The 24,324-nt window shown below is 36.9% G+C and overlaps 1 protein-coding gene across 3 annotated transcripts in view; it reads right to left on the bottom strand.

Annotated features, from left to right (window-relative positions):
• The window catches only part of LOC106989642 (interferon-induced very large GTPase 1-like), a 59,686-nt gene that overhangs the window by 23,454 nt on the left and 11,908 nt on the right, over nucleotides 1-24,324 (bottom strand). For 2 of the 3 annotated variants that reach the window (XM_053203542.1, XM_053203541.1), the window contains exon 2: nucleotides 19,061-19,157. The exons of the other annotated variant lie outside the window; for it this stretch is intronic. The gene's annotated coding sequence lies outside the window, so the exon portion shown is untranslated. The remainder of the gene's footprint in view (nucleotides 1-19,060; nucleotides 19,158-24,324) is intronic. 3 annotated transcript variants of the gene reach the window in all.

Genomic DNA, 24,324 nt, shown 5'->3' with positions numbered 1-24,324 from the left:
GGAGATTGTATTGATAACCAAACTCTCTAGACACAGTACACCCCAGGACCAAATGTCTTGACTGGTAAATTCTACCATACATTTAAAGAAGAATTAACACCTTTTCAGACTCTTCCAAAAAAAATGAAAAGGAAGGAATACTCTCCACCTGATCTTATGAGGTCAGCATTATTCTGATACCAAAGCCAGATAAAGGCACTACAAGAATACTATAGACCAATATCTTTGATGAATATAGATGCAAAAATTCTCAACAAGATATTAGCAAACTGAATTTCAGAACACATTAAAAGGATCAAGAAAAATTAAAGATTAAAAGAAAATTAAAAGGCTATAATGTCATGTCAATTATACCTCAATTTAAAAATGGAAAAAAAGCAAACCAAAGAATGGAAGAAAATGTTTGCAATGTATATGTATGACAATGGACTGGTATCCAGATTATATAAAGACTCTTTTAGCTCAACAGTATGTAAGAGAATGTAATTAAGATGGGCAAAAAGCTTGAACAGTTAACAAAATAATACATTTAATGTTCAATAAGTAAATGAAAAATTGGTCAACATCAGTCATCAAGGAAAGGCAAACTAAAACCGCAATAAGATAGTACTCCTCATTAGAATGGTTAAAATTAAAAAGACTGACAATATCAAGTGTCAAGGAGAATATAGAGCAACTAGAATTCTCATTACTCTTGGTGGTAACTATTTTAGAAAATTGTTTGGAAATTTCATAAGAGGTTACATATGCACCTGCCACACAACAATGAAATTTCATAGGTATGCATTTAAGAGAAGTAAAAATCTATGTTCATACAAAGATTTTTGTATAGAGTTCATGCAGCTTTTTTCATAATAGCCCCAAACTGGAAATACCCTAAAATGTCAGTCAGTAGGTAAATAGAGAAACACAATATGATGTGCAATGAAATGCTACTCAACAATACAATTGAATAATTACTTACACTTGCAACAACATGATTGAATTTAAAAATTATGCCAGTGGGGGGGTGCCTGGGTTGCTCAGTCTGTTACGTGCCTGACTCTTGATTCTGGCTCATGTCCTGATCTCATAGTTCATAAGATCAAGCCCTGTGTTGTGCTCCATTCAGTCAGTGCAGAGCCTACTTAAATTTCTCTCTCCCTCTTTTTCTGCCCCTCCCCCACTCGTTTGTTTTCTCTCTCTCTCTCAAGATAAATAAATAGGGTTGCCTGAGTGGCTCAGTTGATTAAGTATCCAGCTCTCGACTTTGGCTCAGGTCATGATCTTAGGGTTAGTGGGTTCAAGCCCCACATCGGGCTCTATACTGGTATTATAGAGCCTGCTTGGGATTCTCTCTCTCTCTGTGTCTCTCTGTCCCTGCCCTGCTTGTGTGCTCTGTCTCTCTTTCTCTCTCTCTCTCAGAAAAAAAACAGCTTAAACATAAATAAATAAATAAACTTGAAAAAGTAAAAAAAAAAATCAGGCTGGGCAAAAGAAGCCATCAACAAAATAATACATAATGTATTATTCCATATATATATAATACATAATGTATTATACATAAATATAAATATAAAAATATATAAAAATATATAAAAAATATATATATATATCGAAATAATTCATAGTAACTAAAATCAGTGGTTTCCTAGGGGTGGGACAGAGGGAGGGATGGACTGCAAAGGAGCACTGAGAATCTTTTAGGAGGATGAAAATGTTTTGTGCATTGATTGTAGGAATGGTTTCAAGGTTTCAGTGGTTTCAAGCTGGTAAAATTCATCAAAATATGGAAGGATGCATTTTATTGTGCACAAATTATTTCTCAATAAAGTTGACATAAAAAATTTCTGTCCTCTAAATCCTGCTCATACTTATCTCTGCTTCGGTCTTGATTTTTATATCTGGAGTGTACAATATCTTGAGTATCTTACATTCATGGTTGCTTTGCTTTGGACAAGAAAACCATTCTTCCCATTCCATTTAAATGAAAATTGGATCCTGCCTCTTCCACAAGCTTTTAGCTTCCTCATTTTCTTTTTAATGATAGATTTCTTAAAGAAAAATAGGAAGGAAACTTGAAATTTAGCACTTCTGGCTCAATAAACATTTGTTGATGACATAAACTGATGAGTGCATCCCATGCACTTATTATTTAGTCTCACTTCTGCCCTCACAATTTTATGGAAAAATTCTTTTTAAGCCGTATTGATACATTCCAATTACCCAGTCTAGGGTGTATCTCCAGTGTATTCATCCTGCTCAGTCCTGTCTAGGGACCTTCTCTTTGTTGACTATCTCTCCTCTCCTACCCATTATGATAATGTGCCTTTAAGTGAACTAGATCATATAAGTACCATGGATCAGAGGCTTAGCAAAGATATGTTTAAAATCCCAGCATCTATTCCACAAATATTTATTGAGGTTTTTCAGTATGCCTGGAAATGTTCTGGTGCTGTGGGTTGATGGATGAATAAGACTCCTTTGTGGAGTTTACATTCTAGGTGAAGGAAGCAGACCACAAATTTGTAAATGCTTGAATAGGCAAAATAACTTCAGATTTTTTTAAGTGCTAAGAAAGAAATAAGCAGGTAATAGGAGGGAAAGTAACTTGAGGCTACATTCAATCATGTGGTTAGAGAATATGTATTTCAGGAATTGTGTCCCTAGTGCTCATTATGAGTTGCCTTAGGCTCTTTTTGCAGTGTCCATCCTATTCGAGGTTCTATAAAATTTAATGATCCAGCAATCCCACTTCTGTGTGTTTATCCAAGGGAAAATACTAACTCCAAAAGATCTATGCCATTATGTTCATTGCAGCAATATAGTAGCCAAAATATGGAAATGACCAAGTATCCAGTGATGGATGGATGGATAAAGAATGTCTGGTATATACATAATAGAATATTATTCAGTTATAAAAAAGAAGGAAATCCTGCCATATGCAGCAACATGGATGGACCCTGAGGGCATTAGGTTAAATGAATTAAGATAGAGAAAGACAGGTATTTATGATCTCACTTATATGTGGAAATCAAAAAACAAAGAACTGAACTCATAGATACAAAGAACAGATTGGTGGTTGCCAAAGGTGGGGGTGGGGTGGGGGATGGACAAAAGGGTGAAGGGGGCCAAGAGGTACAATCTTCCAGTTATAAAATGAATGAGTCCTGGGTATGCAAAGTATGTATAATATGGTGATTATAGTTGATAATGCTGTATTATATATTTGAAAGTTGTTAAGAGAGTATACCTTAAAAGTTTTCATTGCAAGAAAAAAATAACTATATATGGTGATGCAATGTAAACTAGACTTATGGTTGTGATCATGTTTTAATACATACATATATTGAATCATATGCAACTGATACTAATATAATGTTATATGTCAATTATATCTCAATTTTTTACATCTGGGAGTGTGATACTTTTAGCCTTGTTTTTTTTTTTTTTCCTTAATATTGCTTTGATTACTTGGGGCCTGTTTGTGGGTCCATACAAATTTTAGGATTTTTTTTGGTTGTAGTTCTGTGAAAGATACTTGTGGTATTTTGAAAGAGATGTCATTGAATCTGTAGGTTGCTTTGGGTGGTATGAACATTTTAACAATATTAATTCTTTCAATCTGTGAGCATGGTATGTATTTCCATTTGTGTTGTCTTCGATTTCTTTAATCAATGTCTTATATTTTTCAGAGTAGGTATTTTACCTCTTTGGATAATTTATTTCTAAGTACTGTATTTTATTCTTTTTGATACAATTGTAAATGGGATTGTTTTCTTAATTTCCCTCTCTGCTCTTTCGGTAGTTGTATTACAGCAGATTTCTCTATGTTGATTTTGTTTTCTACAACTTCATTGAATTCATTTATTAGTTCTAATAGTTTTTTGGCGGAGCCTTTAGGATTTTCTACATATAGTATCATGTCATCTGCAAGTAGTGACAGTATTACTTTTTCCTTACTAATTTGGATGCCTTTCATTTTTTCTTCTGATTGCTACGGCTAGGACTTCCAGTACTATAATGAATAAACGTGGTGAGAGTGGACATCCTTGTCTTGTTCCTGATCTAAGGAGAAAGAACTTCCAGCTTTTCATCATTGAGTATGATGTTAAGCTGTGTTTTCTTATATATGGCCTTTATTGTGTTTTTGAGATATGTTCTCTCTATACCCACTTTGTTCAGAATTTTTCTCATGAATAGATGCTGAATTTTATCAAGTGCTTTTTCTGCATCTATTGAGAAGATCATATGATTTTTATTCATCATTTTGTTAATGTGGAGTATCACACTGATTGATTTGTGTATATTGAACCATGCTTGCATTTCTGGAATAAATCCCACTTGAATGTGGTGAACTATTTCTTTAATGTATTGTTGAATTTGGTTTGCTAATATTAAAAAAAATTTTTTTAAATGTTTATTTGTTTTTGAGAGAGAGACAGACAGACAGACAAAACTTGAATGGGGAAGGAGTAGAGAGAGAGGGAGACACAGAATCCAAAGCAGGCTCCAGGCTCTAAGCTGTCAGCACAGAGCCCAACGTGGGGCTTGAACCCATGAGCTGTGAGATCGTGACCTAAACTGAAGTCAGACACTTAACTGACTAAGCCACCTAGGCGCCCCGGTTTGCTAATATTTTGTTGAGGATTTTTGCATCCATGTTCATCAGGGATAATGGTCTGTAATTTTCTTTCTTTTTCTTTCTTTCTTTCTTTCTTTCTTTCTTTCTTTCTTTCTTTCTTTCTTTCTTTTTCTTTTCTTTTCTTTTCTTTCTTTCTTTTTCTTTTCCTTCCTTCCTTCCTTCCTTCCTTCCTTCCTTCCTTCCTTCCTTCCTTCCTTCCTTCCTTCCTTCCTTCCATAATGCTTTTGTTTCTCTTGGTATCAAGGTCATGGTGGCCTCATAGAATGAATTTTGTAGCATTCCTTTCTCTTCTATTTTAGAATAGTTTTGAGAAAGGTTATGTATTGACTCTTCTTTTTTTTTTTTTTTGTTTGTATTAACTCTTCTTTACATGTTTGGTAGAATTCACCTGTGAAACCATCTGATCCTGACTTTAGTTTGTGCTGACATCTGTTTGTTTGTTTTATTTGTTTATTATCAGTTCAAATTTGCTACTAGTAATGGGTCTGTTCATATTTTCTGTTTCTTCCTGGTTCAGTCTTGGAAGATGTATGTTTCCCTGAATTTATTTTTTCTAGATTATCCAATTTGTTGTTATATACTTTTTCATAGTAATCTCTTACAGTTTTTTGTATTTATATGGTGTTCGTTGTAACGTCTCCTTTTTTATTTCTGATACTGTTTATTTGAGTTCTCTTTATTTCTTGATTAGTCTGGCTAAAGGTTTATACATTTTGTTTATCTTTCAAAGAATCAGCTCTTGGTTTATCTTTTCAAAGAATTAACTCTTTTGAAAAATCAGCTTTTGATCTTTTCTAATTTTTAAAAAAAATTCTCATTTATTTCCTCTCTAACCTTTGTTATTTCCTTCCTTCTACTAAATTTAGGCTTTGTGTCATTCTTTTTTAGTTCCTCTATGTGAATGGATAGATTGAGTTTTCTTCATTTCTTGAAGTGGGCCTTTATTGCTATAAACTTTCCTCTTAGAACTGCTTTTGCTGTATCCCAAAGATTTTGAATGATAGTGTTTTCATTTTCATTTATCTCCAACAATTTTATAAATTTTCTCTTTGATTTCTTCATTAATCCATTGATTGTGTAGTAACAGGTTATTTAGCCTCCACTTTATGTTTCTTCTAGGTTTTTTCATTGTACTTGATTTTTAGTTTCAAACCACTGTGCTGAGAACAGATGTTTGATATGATTTTAATTTTAAATTTATTGAGACTTGTGACATATCATGTGATCTATTTTGGAGAACATTCCATGTGCACTTGAAAAGAATGTGCATTCTGCTATTTTTGGGTGGAATGTTCTCTATGTATCTGTTAAGTCTATCTGGTCTAAGGTGTTGTTCAAGGCCACAATTTTTTTTTTTTTTTTTTTTTTACTGATTTTATATCTGGATGATCTATCGCCTTTAATGTAAGTGGTTGTTAAAGGCCCCTACTATGACTGTGTTATTGTAAATTTCTCTCTTTATGATTGTTAACATTTGCTTTATATATTTAGGTACTCCTATGTTGGGTGTATAGATATTTATAATTGTTGTATCCCTTTGTTGGATTGATCCCTTTATCACATGTAGTTACCTTTTTTTGTCTCTTGTTATGGTCTTTGTTTTAATGTGTATGTAATCTGACTATTGCCACCCCACCTTTTTCATTTCCATTTGCATGGAATGCCTTTTTCCATCCCTGTATGTATCTTTAGGTCTGAAATGAGTCTTTAAGCAACATTAGATGCATCTTATTTTTTTATCCATTTGCTACCCTATATATTTTAATGGGAGCATTTAGTCCATTTATATTTAAAGTAATTTTTTTTAAAGTAGGCTTCACATCCAGCATGGAGCCCAATACAGGGCTTGAACTCATGACCTTGAGATCAAGACCTGAGCTGAGATTGGGGTGCCTGGGTAGCTCAGTTGGTTGAGTGACCAACTTCAGCTCAGGTCATGATCTTGCGGCTTGTGAGTTCCAGCCCCACATTGGGCTCTGTGCTGACCGCTCCGACCCTGGAGCCCATTTTAGATTCTGTATCTCCCTTTCTCTCTACCCCTCCCCCACTCACGCTCTGTCTCTCTTTTCTTCAAAAATAAATAAACACTAAAAAAAAAAAAACAAACCTGAGCTGAAATCAAGGGTCAGATGTTTGACTGGGCAACCCAGGAGCCTCCTCTTCAATTTTCTTTCACCCTCTGGCCCTCCTGGAGTTGATCCCCACTATTTTTCAAAGTCAGTTGTTATGGGGACACACCTTCCAAGTGGGGGTCTCCAGGGCTGGGGTGCCCGGTATGGGATTTTATCACCTTGCTCCTCCATGCTTATGATATTGCTCCCACTCAGAGTTTGGTTCCTGATTGCATCTCTATCCCAAAGAAGGCCAAAGGGCCTTCTCTCTATGCCTAGCTATGGAAGATCTGTTCGCCAGTCTTCAGATCATTTTCAGAGTGAGTTGCAATACTATAGTTGTTGCCTTGTTGTGTCTTTAGGAGGAGTGAACCCAGGATTCTCCTAGTTGGCTATCTTTTCTGTCTTCCTTTCCCAGTTATCATCTTAAGGTGTATGCCACAGAAATAACCAGGTTTCCTTTTCAATTGCATTATAATGAACTCTCATCAGATCTTTAACCATAGCCATTATTTTTTTCTTTTTAAGTTTATTTATTTATTTTGAGAGAGAGAGAGAGCGCAGGAGGGGTGGAGAGAGAGGGAGAGAGAGAATCCCAAGCAGGCTCTGCACTGCAGGGCTTGAACCCACGAACTGTTGGACACTCATCTGACTGAGCCACCCAGGCATCCCTAACCTTAGCTATTCTTAATCTTTTGTCATTTACAGACACTTATTGTTTTATTCTAATGCTTTGCAACATGTTCCTGTAAAAGTGGTTCATCTTCAAGGAGACTAATGGAAACGACTCTAACAAGTACAGGTCTCTGAAACCTTTCAGATCATACCAGTAAATTGGGTGTGAATTTGTAGAGCTCTAATGCAGAACCTAATGACTTATGAAACTGCTAACAAAAGATCAAGATCAATAAGAAATAATTATATGGAACTGAAGAACTGATGAGGATAGTTATAATTTTATATGATTTTTTTTTTTTGGTTGGAAACATTGGTTCTTTGTGTTCTGTTTTCCCAGATTTAAGGACACCCTTTTCTCTTTTCTCCCAAGCTACCAGCAGTTTGGTAAAATATACCTTTGTGAACAAAGGTGAAAAATTTATCTTTTTCTCTCTTTCTGATACCTTCAGAATTTAGAAGCTTTCAATATGGTGTTAAGTATACTCTTAAGTATTCTTATTTCATGACAATATAGTTATGCATAAGTTTAATAAGAATCTATTGTCCTTCAAACTGATATTTATCAGAGGGGAAGTGGGTAGGAAGATGAGTAAAAGAGGTGATGGGGATTAAAGAATACACTTAACATGATGAGAACTGAGTAATATATAGAATTGTTGAATCACTATATCGTACACTTGAAGCTAATATAACACTGTGTGTAAACTATACTGGAATTAAAATCTAAAACTTAAAAAAAAAGAATCTGTTCTCATAACAGCACACAATTGGAAACATTAGTTATATGTTTATATATATATATAAACCAAGGCTTTGATTGGAATGTCATCTTTGGGAGAGATGTAATACTCAGATATGTAATAGACCCAGATATGACCACACAGCTTTAAGGAACTAAGGTTGACTTTATGGAACCAATAAACATTGGCCTAGTACCTGCTTACATGGTCCCAGAAGCTTTAGCAGGTGAGTAAGGAAATTCACTTGCTGGCAGTCCCAGGAACCTCAGGTTATTTAAGATAGTTTGACAAGAGAGGAATTCACCCAAATCTATAGGTATTACAGGTAAAGTCTAATGGCTAGCACTTGGCTTGGCTTCCTAGCCTTGAGAGGTTTTTAAAAGTCTAGTCTGAGATTCTTTATGAAAAGTTCTAGCAACGCAGACTTAGAAGAGCCTATATGGTTAATTAGTATTCTTGCTGCATTTACGTAAGTAGTCAGGTTAACTTAATGAGACTAGACTTATTGTGCAAACAAATTAGTTTTAGTTTGGTTATTTCTGATAGAAACAGGGGTGCCTGGAGAGAGAGAAATTATGTTTTAGCAAAAACCATAGTGCACCCTGGTGGGTATCAGATTCTAGTTCTGTTAGTTGTCTTTGAGGTTCTGTTTTCTATGTATAAACTGGACTGGAGTCTGAATTCTTCTAGTTTCCTTCAATATTTGGCTACAGCAGTCTAAACTAACATTTCCAATTTTCTCTCACCTTCCTGCCTTGGAATCATTGAGAAACTACCCTTTTCTAGAGGCTCTGCAAGGTTAAGTTGGACAGCTTGATATAAACTTCTAAGAAATCACCCCAACGACTCATGTATAGGTAATTCCATTCTGGTTGCTGTGTGGGCCATTCAGAAAGACCATCAGAGACATTCAAATTGTAAACCAGGAAAACCTGGCAGACTGCCACAGCCTGCCCTCACTCCATTTGAAGATGTTTTGAGCCTGACATCTAGAAATGTTCTTCACTGGCTGCCTTCACACCTCAGAAACTGGAATTATAGTCGATTCGAATCAACCATTGTTTCCATTTTGTTTCCACAGAAATGCCTCATTAAATATTGGATTGCTTATGCAATATAAGCCTAATTTTGGGAGGCTACTGTCTCCTTAAATGGGTTTAATGAAAGTGATCCATTGTCAGAACTAAGAGACTGGTTCAGGGAAATGGAGCAACCTACCAACTCAATTTCTGGACTGTGAGACTTCTTGGGGAAGTTTCAAAGGCAGGACTGAAGGGGAGTAGAATATGCCACCCCAAAATGTGCCACTTTGGCATATGGATTGTTTTGAGCTGAAGGCAATTAAGAACCAGTAGATTCCAGAAAAAGCTTTTTACCTGTTTCTTAATTGCTTAGAGAATTTAAATAGGGGATTTGTCCCAGAAAGAGAGCTATTATCAGAAATAACTTTTTATATCAGAAAGACTTATCTGCATTGCATGGCAAACATTTGTTTACTAAACATTTGTTGTCATATTCCTGTGAGTTGTCTTCCTTCCCTTTGAAACCCTAGGCCCCTAATTCCTTCTCATTAGCTCAATAGCTTTAATTTCCTGATTGCTTTGATTCTTCATGTCTTTGTGGGACTCCTGTATATACATAATTAAATTTGGTTTTCCTCTGTTAATCTGTCTTGTGCCAATTTAATTATTAGACCAGCCAACAAATCTAAAACTGGAAGGAGACAAGAGAAAATTTTTCCTCCCCTACATCATTATTTACATGAACCCTTCCCCATCTTCTCTGCCCAGGACTCTATACTCCTGACCCAGTTCAAGGTTCTCCTTATTTGTGAAGACTTCCATTATACTTCTAGGTTGAGTTAATACCTAGGTTGAGTTTACAATAGCATCTGATGCTTACATGAATCATAATAACAATATTAAATTTTTTCTGAGTCCTTCTGGAAATGTGTTCTAGTAAAGGCTTGCTGCAAAAAACCACTCTTCTCTGTATGACTTAGTTAAGACTCATGGATGGAGGTCTCCCTTTTTAACTTACTAATAATGAGGACAGACATGGACCCTTTAAATTCCCATTTTTGTCTCATAAAAGATTAGCTGAGCTGTTTGTCCACACTGATCAATCTAAGTAAAGTGTTTGTAATTTAACTAAACATTAGTTAAGCTTCTCTCCTTTCTCCAGGGCTCTGAACTTTGATCAACTCTTATCTTGACTCAGCACACAGCTACTTAATCAGGGAAAAACATTACTGGATTATTCCACTCCGTCTATAGCCTGTTCTTTCTAGCCTTGTTGACATTTCCCCATAGAAGAAAATTCCTTTCTGCCTGACCTTTGAGATGCTTGCACCTCTGTGGTTAGATTGTTTTGCTTATTGCAGGTCTCCTTCTCCTTATGGCAATAATACTTTCAAACAAAGTATTTTTTTTAACCTAAGTTACTTGTTTGTTTAGATAATATTCTGCCTCTGTAGCTGCTTATCAGAACAGTGACAATGCCATATTCATATTTGTGTTCTTAGTACGTATTAGTATGTTCTTAGTAGGTCCCTTCCTTGAGTCTGGTAGGATGGTGATTAACCTCCAGCCCAGACTCTGTCTCCCTCTGTGTCAGGGGCCTGAATTTATGAAAAACTGTTTCACTTTTCTTTTTGTTGGTTGTTTTACTTAAAAAAAATCAGTGGAATGCAACAAAAGTAGTTATGAAAGGCAAGTTTACAGTAATAAATGAATATATTAAGACATTATTATAAAGATCTCAAACACCTAACATTACACCTCAAGGAACTAGAAAAAGAGAAGCAAATTAAGCCCAAATTTAGCAGAAGGAAGGAAATAATAAAAATCAGTGGAAGTACATGAAATAGATACCAGAAAATAATAGAAAAGATGAATGAAACTAAAAACTGGTTCTTCAAAAAGATAAAATTGGCAAACCTTCAACTAGACTAAGAACAAAAGAAGACCCAAATAAATAAAGTTAGAAATGAAAGAGGAGACATTACAATTGATACTATAGAAATATAGAGAATAATTAGACTACTGTGAAAATTACATACCAACAAATTACATAACCTAGAAAACATGAATACATTTCTAGAAACACACAACCTTCCAAGACTGAATCAGGAAGAAATAGAAAATTTTAAAAAAATTTAATGTTTATTCATCTCTGAACACGAGTTGGGGAGGGGCAGAGAGAGAGGGTGACACAGAATCTGAAGCAAGCTCCAGGCTCTGAGCTGTCAGCACAGAGCCTGATGTGGGGTTCAAACCCATGAACCCTGAGATCCTGACCTGATCCAAGGTCAGACACCTAACTGACTGAGCCACCCAGGCACCCCAGAAATGGAAAATTTGAAAAGACCCATCCATACCAGTCAAGAGATTGAGATAGTAATCAAAAAAAACCCTCCCCACACTAAAACTCCTGGACCAGTTTCTGTAGAGCATTCTGAACATTTATAGAATTGACACCAATTCTCAAACTTTTCAAAATATTGAGGAAGACGGAACACTTCTAAACTTATTCTACAAAACCAACATTACCTTGATACCAAAACCAGATGAGCATATCACAAGAAAACTATAGACCCGTATTTCTGATATAGATGAAAAAATTCTCAATTCAATATTAGTGAACCAAACTTAACACATTAAAGGATTATACACGATGAACAAGTGGGACTTATCCCTGGGATGTGAGGATGGTCCAACATATGTAAATCATTAATCACATCAATAACTAATCACATGAATCACATCAATAAAATGAGAAGCAAAAATCTCACATTTATGTGACTCACATTTATCTCAATAGGTGCAGAAAAGCATTTGATAAAATACAATATCTTTTCATAGTGAAAATCCTTAACAGATATGGTATCAAAGTAACATACCTCAACATAATAAAAGCCATATACAATAAATCCACTGCTAACATAATCAACGGAAAAAAATTGCAATGTTTTTTTCAGCTCTGGAGACAAGATTGCCTACTCTCAGTACTCCTATTCAATATAGTACTGGAAGTCCTAGCTACAGCAGTTGGGCAAAACAAGAAATAAAAGGCATCCAAATCAGGAAGGAGGAAGTGACATAGTTGCTGTTTGCTGGTAATATGATCTTGTATGTAGAAATCCCAATGAGCCAGTCAAAAAGGTATTGGAACTAATGATTGATTTTAGTAAAGTGGCAGGTTACAAAATCAGTTTACAGAAATCAGTGGTATTCCTTTGCACTAATGATTAAGCATTAGAAAAAGAAATAGTTTCAGGGGAGTTAAGATGGCAGTGTAGTAGGAGGATCCTTGGCTTGTCTTGTCCCTTGAACACAGCTAGATAACTATCAAATCATTCTGAATATCCAAGAAATCAACCTGAGGATTGACAGAACAAACTCCATAACTAGAGGGAGAGAAGAGGCAACACTGAGGAAGGTAGGAAGTGCAGAGATGTGACTTGGGGGAGAAATGGATTGTGGGTACTGCAGAGGGGAAAGAGCCCTGATTGCAGAGAGACCAGAGAGAGTGGGGTGCACAGAGATATGCCCGAGAAAACTTCCCCAAAGCCATTGGCTGGGAAAAGGAGAGGAGCTGATTTTTGTACTTTTGCAACCAGTGGGGCTCAAAGACTGGAGCTTTAGAGGTTGGCATGCGTGACTGGGAGAGAGACCTGAGGGCATTGCCCTACTGCTGGAGAGAAGGCAGGCAAGCAACCTCGGGGGTAGATGATGCAATCTGAGGATCACCTAAGGCACACCAGGAGAGACTGTTGGATCTTCTTGGAGCGCATCTGTGAGAGGTGGCATTTGCAGGGATGCCTCTTTAAGGAAAACAGAGCCAGTGAGCACCATTTCCCTTCCCTACCTTCAGCATAGGAGCAGAGATGCCTGCTGAGGGTGGTTAACCCAGACACTGGCTCCTTAGATGGTTTTACTACAAATCCTACACCTTTGCGCTCAGGTGCATCTGTTGTTCTTGGTCAAAACTGCCTATGTCCCAGCACAGAGAGACACTCCCCCAGAAGACCAAGGCAGGCCCCCACCACAGCACATTCCTAAAGTTTAGAGTTTTAAAAGTCAGAAGGCTTGGCTTAGGATAGAGCCCAAAGTACACTGTGCTGGTCCAGGCAGTCAAGAAACCTGGAGACAGACAGCGTGAAACATGATTTGAGGAACATTAGGGGACACATGAGGGGAAATTATTCACTCTTCCGGAAGTTCTTTGAGAGAAGATAGCACAGAGACCTCTCTTTGGGGACAAAGGAGCTGGCTGGCACCATGTCCCTCCCCACCTCCAGCATAAATAAACTTCAATAACAGCACAGCCACCACTGACTGCCTAACTTGCTTACAACAGGTCCCACCACCCTGCACCCTGCTGGTTCTGCCTTTCTTGGGCAAGTGTGCCTAACACCGGTGCAATAGGCCCCTTCTGCAGAGTCAGCAGAAACCCCCGCCTGCACCCCATTCTACAAGGCTTCAGTTATAGTGGAAGTGGCATCAGATCTCATTTAATAAGCTAACCAGAGCATGCATAGTTAAAACTCACCACACTCTGGCCAAGGTCCAAACACGGCCCATTGCAAGCAAGGTAAGCCTGTTAGAAATGACTGATTTGAGGTATAAAGAGGTACCTGCAGGGATCAGATTCTGTACAGTAGAAAAAAATAGGGCTTTTACACTAAAATCTCTAGGGTAATAACCTTCTACATTGACCTCATTTTGTAACAACTGGACCCTGGCCGATACTTCTCTGCCCTTTGCTGACTCTACTTCCATCCCCTTGTACTTTTCCCGTTGCTACAGGCAGAAGCCTACATGGAAACCTGGTATTTTGATTTTGAAAATCTCTGGATCTAGAAACTGAGATGAATATGACAGCTTTTGAGGACTTTTGTTACCAAAAGACCCAATAGTTTGCTCTATCATCTCTGTCACAGTGTACATACGTTACCCTGATCTCATGCAGAAGGTAAAGTGGCCAATTTGTAATTTTCTTCTTGAGTTCAAGGTAGGAAGAAAAAAACCCATTATTTGTGCAACCTTACCTACTCTAAGCCCAGGTGAACATGCCTTATTTTTCCTACTTTCATGCTTTATGGTTCCTGGTTGTATAAGTGTTTGTGTTTGGGAATATAAGTAAAAATATGTATAAAGTGTGTGGTCATATGTGCATGGGATATACACTTATTGATTTGTTACATAGATTTTTATTGAAAAAGTTATCTGTGTCAAGAGATGGGGATAAAGTCACTGAGAATCTTTGTCTTAAGAATTCATAAACTAGAAAAAAACAGCGACTTGAAAGTAAATATATATTGTATGACAGAAAATATGTGTTAATAGTGGTAGGTGTAAAACCTAGAGAAACAGAGATGGAAAATAACAGCTCAGCTTAGTAGACTTCTAGAAAGATTGGGTGAAGAAGTGTCAGAGGAGAATACTGAAGGATGACTAGGAGTTCATCTAGTTGATAAGGCAGAAGTGAACTTCGATAGAGGAAATGGCACAGGCAAAGACACAGATTCCTGTACCTTTGGGTATAGCAGGGACATGAATTAGCAGTTAGGATGAAGGGGAAACATGGATGGGGAAGGATGGAAGGATGGCCTTTCAGACAGCTGCAGTCAGGTAGAGATGCTGTAGGATTTGATCAGGCATTTGGACTTCAGTCTATAAGCAACGGAGAATCACTGAATTGATTTAATGGGGGAATTGAAAATGATACGATTGTCACTTTCTAAAGATTATTCTATTCTATTATTAAAAATTTATCTTGAGAGGGAGAGAGAGACTGAGAGAGAGAGGGAGAGAGAATGAGAGAGAGAACATGAGCAGGGGAAGGGCAGAGAAAGAGGAAGAGAGAGAGAATCCCAAACAGCCTCTGCACTGCCAGCACAGAACCCAAACTAATGAACTGTGAGATCATGACCTGAGCCAAAATCAAGAGTTGGGCACTTAACCAACAGAGCCACGCAGGCGCCCCTCTTCTATTCTGTTTTTTTTGAAGGAGCAATACAGGAGGCAGAGAGATCATAGAAGTATAACAGATAGAAAGTATAGGGTCAGAAAATAGGTTGATGATAACTGGGAATAGAGAGGGGGAGAGAAATTTGAGATCTGAGATATAATCTAGTGACTATTTCACCTGTCTAGTAGGTAGAAAGGAAAGGAAGGGAGAGAAATGTCTCCCCTTTTCAGCCTGAGAGACTGTCTTAGTATTTGTGTCCATATAAGAAAGAAAGGGAGTATTTATGTAGAAAATAAATTATGGAAAAAACAGAGGAGTAAAATAGTTTCAATTTTTGTTGTCCTAAATTGAAAGTAAAATGAGAAAATGTGTGTAGAGTGACTGGTTCATATTTGTGCATTAAGTAATATATATTTGTTATTATTACAGATAATTAATACTTGTCATATAGCAAATAATAACTGTGTTTATATAAGTTATTACATTTAATTCTTACAGCAAATGGAGAAATTAGATACTAATATCCTCATTTTATAGATGTGGAAACTGAGGTTTGTGTAACTGAAATTACTTACTCAAGATGATCTATATATTAATTCATAGAACTCAGATTCAAACCAAGTTGTCTGTTCTCAAAACTTATACTATCATCATCATCATCATCATCATTATTTCTATTATATATGTAAGGAAATTGTCAGTGAGGTCCTGTAAGATGTTTGATGTGTAAATCAGAACTCTGGAAAAAAAAAGCCTCAGTTGCTTATGGAGATTTAGAAGTCATTAACAATTAAATGATAGCCAAAGTCAGAAGAAATGAGGTCATTCAGAGAGTGTAGACTCAGAAAGTGAAAAAATGAAGGAAATGTCAATATTAAATGATGAGCAGAAGGAAAAAGATGATAAAGGAAAGGGTGTCACTAGAGAAAAAAAGGAATAAGAGAAAGCAAGGGAGAATGCATCTTCAAGAGTATCCATAGTTTTAATTATGACTGAGAGATCAAGCAAGATAACCAAAAGCAAAATCAGTATGTTTGGCCATTGAAAGGTGTCTTTGAATTGTGCAGAACAGATTCATCGGAGAGATGAAAAGCACACTACATGGAGAAGCTTAGAGTGAAGGGTAAGATGATAAATATATGTATTCTTTTATTAGAAGGAAAACCAATAGCATAGGAGATAGGGAAGATAAAGGGAGAAAAGAGGTTGTAATTGTTAGAGAAATAGCCAGAGAAGAAGTATGTGAAGTTTTGAGCACAGGGAATACCCTTATTGTAGCTAAGGCAATTTTTTTTTTTAAAGACAACTCTTCCCTGTGAGGAAAGGATGGATTGCTACAGGTTTGTAGGTATGTGTGGTCAGAGAGGTGAGTGGTTTAATTTATTTACGTTGAGGCTTTTAATTTCTCCGTGGTATGGTCAGAAAGACAGAATCCTGAGAGTGATGAGATGGAACCAGGTTGGGTTAGGGTAGGGACTAGGAAAGAATTCTGTTCCCCCAGCTATGGAAGGGGTATTGGAAAGACACAAGGAAATAGTAAAGAAGGGTGCCAAGGTTTGTGGAAACACTGGCTGTAATAAGAAACTTTTGCATTTGTTGTGATTATTCTGTAGTTTAACCTAGTGACTGGCATATAAGTGAGACAAAAATCAAATATTAACTGACTTTAGGTTCAGGAAATTAGACTTAAAAGAATCAAATGGAGAAGAGTTGTGATAAAGAGGAGTGTCAAATTGCCAAAAAGTCTAACTAATGAACGAACTAACTAACCAACTAACCAACTAATGAGGATACAGTTGGGGGTGCCTGGGTGGCTCAGTCAGTTAAGCATTCGACTTCAGCTCAGGTCATGATCTCGTGGTTTGTGAGTTCGAGCCCTGCATCAGGCTCTGTGCTGACAGCTCAGAGCCTGGAGCCTGCTCCAGATTGTGTCTCCCTCTCTCTGTTCCTTCCCTGCTTGCGCTCACTCGCGCACTCTCTCTCTCTCTCTCTCTCAAAAATAAATACAAGAAAAAAAGAAATAATAAAATTGATGAACGTCTATCAGACTTATGCAAAAGAAAAGAGAAAGGAACCAAACAAATAAAATCACAAATGAGAGAGGAGAAATAACAAACAATACCACAGAAATATAAACAATTATAAGAGAATGTATTAAAAATCATATGCCCTCATATTGGACAATCTGGAAGGAATGGATTAATCTCCAGACACATATTAACTACCAAAACTGAAACAGGAAGAAATAGAAGACTTGAACAGACTGATAACCACCAAAGAAATTAAATCAGTAGTTAAAAATCTCCCAAGGAACAGAATTCCAGGACCAGATGGCTTCACAGGGAAATTGTCCCAAACATTAAAGAAGAGTTAATATCTCTTCGTCTTAAACTGTTCCAAAAAAGAGAATGGGAGGAAAACTATCAAACTCATTCTAGGAAGCCAGGATTATGTTGACAAGGACTCCAGTATAAAAGAGAATTACAGGCCAATATCCCTGATGAACATGGATGCAAAAATTGTCAACAAGTACTAGCAAATCAAATTCAATAGTATATTAAAAGAATCATTCACCACGATCAAGTGGGATTTATTCCTGGGGTGCAAGGTTGTTCAATATTTACAAATCAATTAACATGATACAGTACATTAATAAGAACCATATGATCCTCTCAATAGATGCAGAAAAAGCATTTCACAAAGTACAACATCCATGCATGATAAAAACCTTCAACAAAGTAGTGGTGGCGGGAACATACCTCAACATAATAAAGGCCTTGTGAAAAACTCACAGCTATTATTATCCTCAGTGAGGAAAAAGTGGAGCTTTTCCTTATGGTTATGAATAAGACAGGGTTGTCCGCTCTCACCACTGTTGTTAAACATAGTACTAGAGGTCCCAGCCTCAGCAATTAGACAACAAGAAGTAATAATATTGTATCTAAATTGACAAGGAAAAAGTAAAACTTTCAGTATTTATAGATGATATGATATTTATAGATGATATGATATAGAAAACCCTTAAGACTCCACCAAAAAATACCCACACAAATTCAGTAAAGTTGCAGGGTACAAAATCAACGTACAGAAATCGGTTGCATTTCTATACACCAATAATGAAGCAGCAGGAAGAGAAATCAAGGAATCATTTCCAGTTACAATTGCACCAAAACCTGTAAGATACCTACAAATAAACCTAACCAAAGTGGTAAAAGGTCTATACTCTGAAAATTGTAAAACACTGATGAAAGAAATTGAAGAGGGGCCTCCTGGGTGGCTCAGTTAGTTAAGTGTGTGGCTCTTGATCTTAGCTCAGGTCTTGATCTCAGGGTCATGAGCTCAAGCCTCACTTCGGACTCCATGCTGAGCATGGAGCCTACTTAAAAAACAACAACAAACAACAACAGCAAACATCAAACAAAAAAAGAAATTGAAGAAGACAGAAAGAAATGGAAAAACATTCCAAGCTCATGGATTGGAAGAACAAATACTGGTAAATTGTCTGTACTACCCAAAACAATCTACACATTTAATGCAATCCCTATCAATATACCACAAGCATTTTTCACAGAGGTAGAACAAACTATCCTAAAATTTGTATGAAGCAACAAAAAACCCCAAACAGTCAAAGCAGTCTTGAAAGAGAAAAGCAAAGCTGGTAGCATCACAATTCTGGACTTCAATTTATATTACAAAGCTACAGTGATCAAGACAGTATGGTGCTGGCACAAAAAAAGACACATACATCAATGCAAGAGAATAGGAAACCCAGATATAAACCGAAAATTATCTTTAACAAAGGAGGAATAAATATACAAGGGGAAAATCTTCAACAAATGGTGTTTGGAAAACTAGAGAACAACATGCAAAAGAATGAAACTGGACCACTTGTTACACAATACATAAAAATAAATTCAAAATGGATTAAATACCTAAATGTGAGACAGAAAGCCATCAAATTCCTAGAGGAGAACACAGGCAGCAATCTCTTTGACATCGGCCATAGCAACTTCTTTCTGGATATGTCTCCTGAGGCCAAGGAAAGAAAAGCAAAAATGAACTATTGGAACTTCATCTAGATAAAGAGCTTCTTCACAATGAAGGAAACAAGCAACAACACTAAAAGGCAACCTATGGACTGGGGTAAGATATTTGCAAATGACATATCTGATAAAGGGTTGGTATCCAAAATATATAAAGAAGTTATAAAACTCAACACCCATAAACCAAATAATCCAGTTTAAAAAATGGGCAGAAGACACGAATAGACATTTTTCCAAAGAAGACAAACAGATGGCCAACAGACACGTGAGAAGATGCCCAACATCATTCATTATCAGGGAAATGCAGATCAAAACTACAGTAAGCTATCACCTCACACCTGTCACAATGGCTAAAATTAACAGCATGGGATACAACAGGTGTTGGTGAAGATGGGGAGAAAAGAGGGAACCCTCTTTACACTGTTGGTGGGAACCCAAACTGGTGCAGCCTCTCTGGAAAACAGCATGGAGATTCCTCAAAAAGTTAAAAATAGAACTACCCTATGATCTAGCAATCGCACTACTAGATACTTACCCACAGGATACAAAAATACTGATTTGAACAGATACATGCACCTCGATGTTTATAGCAGCATTGTCAACACTAGCCAAATTATGGAAACAGTTCAAATGTCCAAGGACTGATGGATGAATAAGGAAGATGTGGTGAGTACACACACCACACACACACACACACACACACACACACACACACACACACACAGGATATTAGCCAATTAGCCATAAAAAAGAATGAGATCTTGCCATTTGCAACGACATGGGTAGAGCTAGGGAATATTATGCTAAGCAAAATAAGTAAGTCAATTAAAGCTAATACCATATGATTTTACTCATACGTGGAATTTAAGGAACATAACAAGTAAACATAGGGGAAAAGGAGGCAAAACAGAAAACCGATTCTTAACTATTTGTAGAGAACAAACTGAGGGTTACTGGAGGGAGGTAGGTGGGGGATGGGTTTTGAGGGCAGTTGTAATGAGCACTGGGTGTTGTATGTAAGTGATGAATCACTAAATTCTACACTTGTATGTTAACTAACTGGAGTTTAAATAAAAACTTAAAAAAAAAAAAAGAAAGAAAGAAAATTATCCCAATCACAATAACTTCAAAAACAATAAAATACTTAGGCATAAATTAAGGATGTGAAAGATCTGTATAATGGAAACCAGAAGGCTTGGCTGAAAGAAATTGAAAGAGACATAAAACAAATGGAAAGACATCTCATCCTCATGAATCCTAAGAATAAATATGGTTAAGATGGCCAATCTATTCAAAGCTATCTACAGATTTAATGTAATCCTTATCAAAATGCTAAAGATATTCTTTACCGAATAAGAGGAAATAATCCTAAAATTTGTGGTGGAACCACAAAAGACCCTGAGTAGCTCAAGAAATCCTGAGGAAAAAAAGAACAAATCTGGAGGTATCACACTTCGTGATTTTAACTATACTACTAAGTCATAGCAATAAAAAACAGTGTAGCTCTAGTGTAAAAATAAATAGACCAAAGGAACAGAATAGAAATCCTAGAATTATATCATGCCCTATATACTCAAATAATATTTGGTAATGGAGCCAAGAACATTCAATGGTGAGAAGGATAGTTTCTTCAACAAATGCTGCTGAGAAAAGTGGAGAAACGCATGTAGAATGATGGAATTGGTCTCCTATCTCACACCACTGACAAAAATTAACTTGAAATGGATTACTTAAACATAAGCTCTGATACCTTAAACCCCCTAGAAGAAAGTATAGAGAAGAAACTCATTGAAATTGGTCTTGGGAATAGTTTTTTTTGGGAATGAGGCCAAAAGCACCAACAATAGCAAAAATTCTATGCAATGAAAGAAACAATTAACAAAATGAAATCGCAGCATGCAGAATGAGAGAAATTTTGCAAACCATATCTTGGATAAGGGATTAATATCCAAAATGTGTAAAGAACTAACACAACAAGAGAACACACAATCCAGGTAAAAAATGGGCAGAAGAACTAAATAGATATTTTTTCAAAGAGAACATCAAAATGGCTAATGGGCACATGAAAAGATGTTCAGCATCACTGATCATGAAGGAGATGCAAATAAAAGCCATAGTGAAATATCACTTCACATTTATTGGAATGGCTATCTTCAAGAAGGCATGATAATTGCTAGCAAGGATAGGGTTAAAAGGGAATCCCTAGGGGCGCCTGGGTGGCGCAGTCGGTTAAGCGTCAGACTTCAGCCAGGTCACGATCTCGTGGTCCGTGAGTTCGAGCCCCGCGTCAGGCTCTGGGCTGATGGCTCAGAGCCTGGAGCCTGTTTCTGATTCTGTGTCTCCCTCTCTCTCTGCCCCTCCCCCGTTCATGCTCTGTCTCTCTCTGTCCCAAAAAAAATAAATAAACTTGAAAAAAAAATTAAAAAAAAAAAAAAGGGAATCCCTATACACTACTGCTGGAATTAGTCTTACTATTGTGGAAAACAATATAGAGGTTTTTCAAAAAATTGAAAATAGACCTATACGATCCAGCAATTCCACTTTTGGGTATGTACCCAAAGGAAGTGAAAACAAGATTTTGATGAGATATAGGCACACTCATGTTTATCGCAGCATTATTCCCACTGGTCAAGATATGCAAACAACTCAAATGTCCATCAATGAATGATAGGTAGAAAAGCTGTGGTGTATATTTGTTTTTAAAAATTTGTTTTTAACGTTTATTTATTTTTGAGATAGAGAGAGACAGCATGAACAGGGGAGGGGCAGAGAGAGAGGGAGACACAGAATCTGAAACAGGCTCCAGGCTCTGAGCTGTCAGCACAGAACCCGATGCGGGGCTCGAACTCACAGACCGTGAGATCATGACCTGAGCCAAAGTCGGACTGTGGTGTATATTTGTAATGGAATATTATTAAGTCACAAGAAAGGAGGTTATCCTGCCATTTGCAACAACATGAATGGACCTTGAGCACATTATGCTAAGTGAGATAAGTCAGAGAAAGACTAGTATTGTAGGATATCACTTATATGTTCAATCAAAAAAAGTCAAACCTACCAAAAAAACAGAGTAAAATGGCTCTCTGCTGATAGCTGGCATGGGGGAATAAAAACTGATGCTATTTAAGACTACAAACTTGTAATGACTGACAAATAAGCCATAGAAATCTAACGCATAGTATAGTGAATATAGATAATAATATATAAATGTGTTTATACATAATATTGAATGGCAATCATATTGCATAAATGAATCAAGTAATACACCGAACACCTTAAATTTAGAAAATGTAACATATCAAGTTTATAAAATAAAAAATCCAGCTGATTAAAAAGAATCCTGTTTATTTATTTGTTTATATTGTGATGCCTGGTGTGTGTGTGTGTGAGATCTTGGTTTTAAAAATTACTGCAAATAGGGGCACCTGGGTGGCTCAGTTGGTTAAGTATCCAACTTTGGCTAGGGTCATGATCTTGCGGTTTGTGAGTTTGAGCCCTGTGTCAGGATCTTTGATGACAGCTGGGAACCTGGAGTCTGCTTCAGATTTTTGTCTCCCTTTCTCTTTGCCCCTCTCCCACTCACACTCTGTCTCTCTCAAAAATAAATAAACATTAAAAGAATTTAAAATTACTGTAAATAGAAGACTAAAATTGATGTTTGTGTGTGTGTGTGTGTGTGTGTGTGTGTACCAATGGTGAGGGGTGGTGAACGCGTGATAATAAACATAGCAGAAACAGGATAGGTGAAGAATTAGGGAGAAAAGACATGGGCACATTAGAGTTTCTTCCTCAGGAAAAGTGCTTTAACTGCTTTACTGTTCCAGTTCACAAGTCACTCAAGGACAAAGAGAAGCAGGCCCCCGGTTGTAATAAAACTTGTTACTTTTATTTTCTGTGAAAGACCTTTATGTTAGATTTAGTTTTTATCTCCTGTAAAAGACTTTTTTTTTTTTGCTAAAGTTGTTTTTCTACAGTTGTTCAGTTGAAAATTAACAACATTCCCAACATTATGTTGGCTCATTTGGATGATTCAACACTAAAGCAAGCTTAAACTGTTAAACGCATATTGTGTGTTTATGGTGAGAAGGAGAGAATTTCACTGTTCTCTATCTTTTATATTAGAACTTTTTAGTCACGTTATTGCTGACAGTTTTCCCTCATATGTAAATCCCATGGAAAGTGTTTTGTTTTCTAACAAGCAAGAGTTTTGATATCAGTTACAGACAAATTTGGATCCAAGAACCAACAGTAACTAGCTACATTTACTTAAGTCTTGGGGGAGAGGAAGGTGACCTAAGCAGTGAGAAGGAGCTGAGTAATGGAAAGAAGTTGTTCTGGTAGTACTAGCTCACATTACATTAATGACAATAGAATGATATAGGTTATATTATAAGTTTCTTGGCCTGAAGAAACATTCAAATAGGAGTTATTTTCTCCCCAGCACATAATTGGTTTTAAGATCAACTCTATGAGAACAAGGGGCATCAAGGGAAATGTCTCTAGGTGCAGTGTTCCCTTGTGTTTAATTTGAATCTCTGAGAATTTCTATATGAGTGCTACCATGTTACAGTTCTTAGCGGATTTTTTTTGCACTCTTCTGCTGAGTCTTGTTTCAGTGCTCATGTCTTCTCTATTGCTATGCTATGAGTATATAGATGGATGACAGAGTGTGTTTGATCCACTTCAGATTCTTTCATGGTATGAGCACATTTTCTGTATATGGCAAGATCTCAGTAAATGTTGTATAAACTAGTGAAGAGGGTGAAGAAATCCCATGACCTCAAAATCAGATTTACAAGCAAATTCATTCCACCATACAGCTGGCTCCTGTTACGTAGGTCAACCCCCCAGTACTGAGAAAGGACTGGGTTTCATTTCTCAATCTCATGTCAACTCTCAGTCTTTCTGTGAAGGATACCAGTCTGTTTGTCTTGAGCAAGGCTGAGGGTCACCCTTTAGGTTTGGCATATATCTAGTGGACTATGGAGCTGCTTTTGTGGAATGTAGGCTGTGGACACCATCTTGGCACTCTCCCTCTGCCTTGTTCCAGCTCACTGGTATCTCCCAGAAAAGAGCTTATACACTCATCTCCAGTTCAAGATGACAGCATGGGAAGAGCCTGAACTTACCTCCTTCCATGGATACACTGAGTT

Source organism: Acinonyx jubatus, chromosome D1 (assembly GCF_027475565.1).
Source record: "Acinonyx jubatus isolate Ajub_Pintada_27869175 chromosome D1, VMU_Ajub_asm_v1.0, whole genome shotgun sequence".
NCBI lineage: Eukaryota > Metazoa > Chordata > Mammalia > Carnivora > Felidae > Acinonyx > Acinonyx jubatus.
The sequence above is the reverse complement of the archived record's forward strand: the minus strand, read 5'-3'. Positions and strand labels throughout refer to the sequence as shown.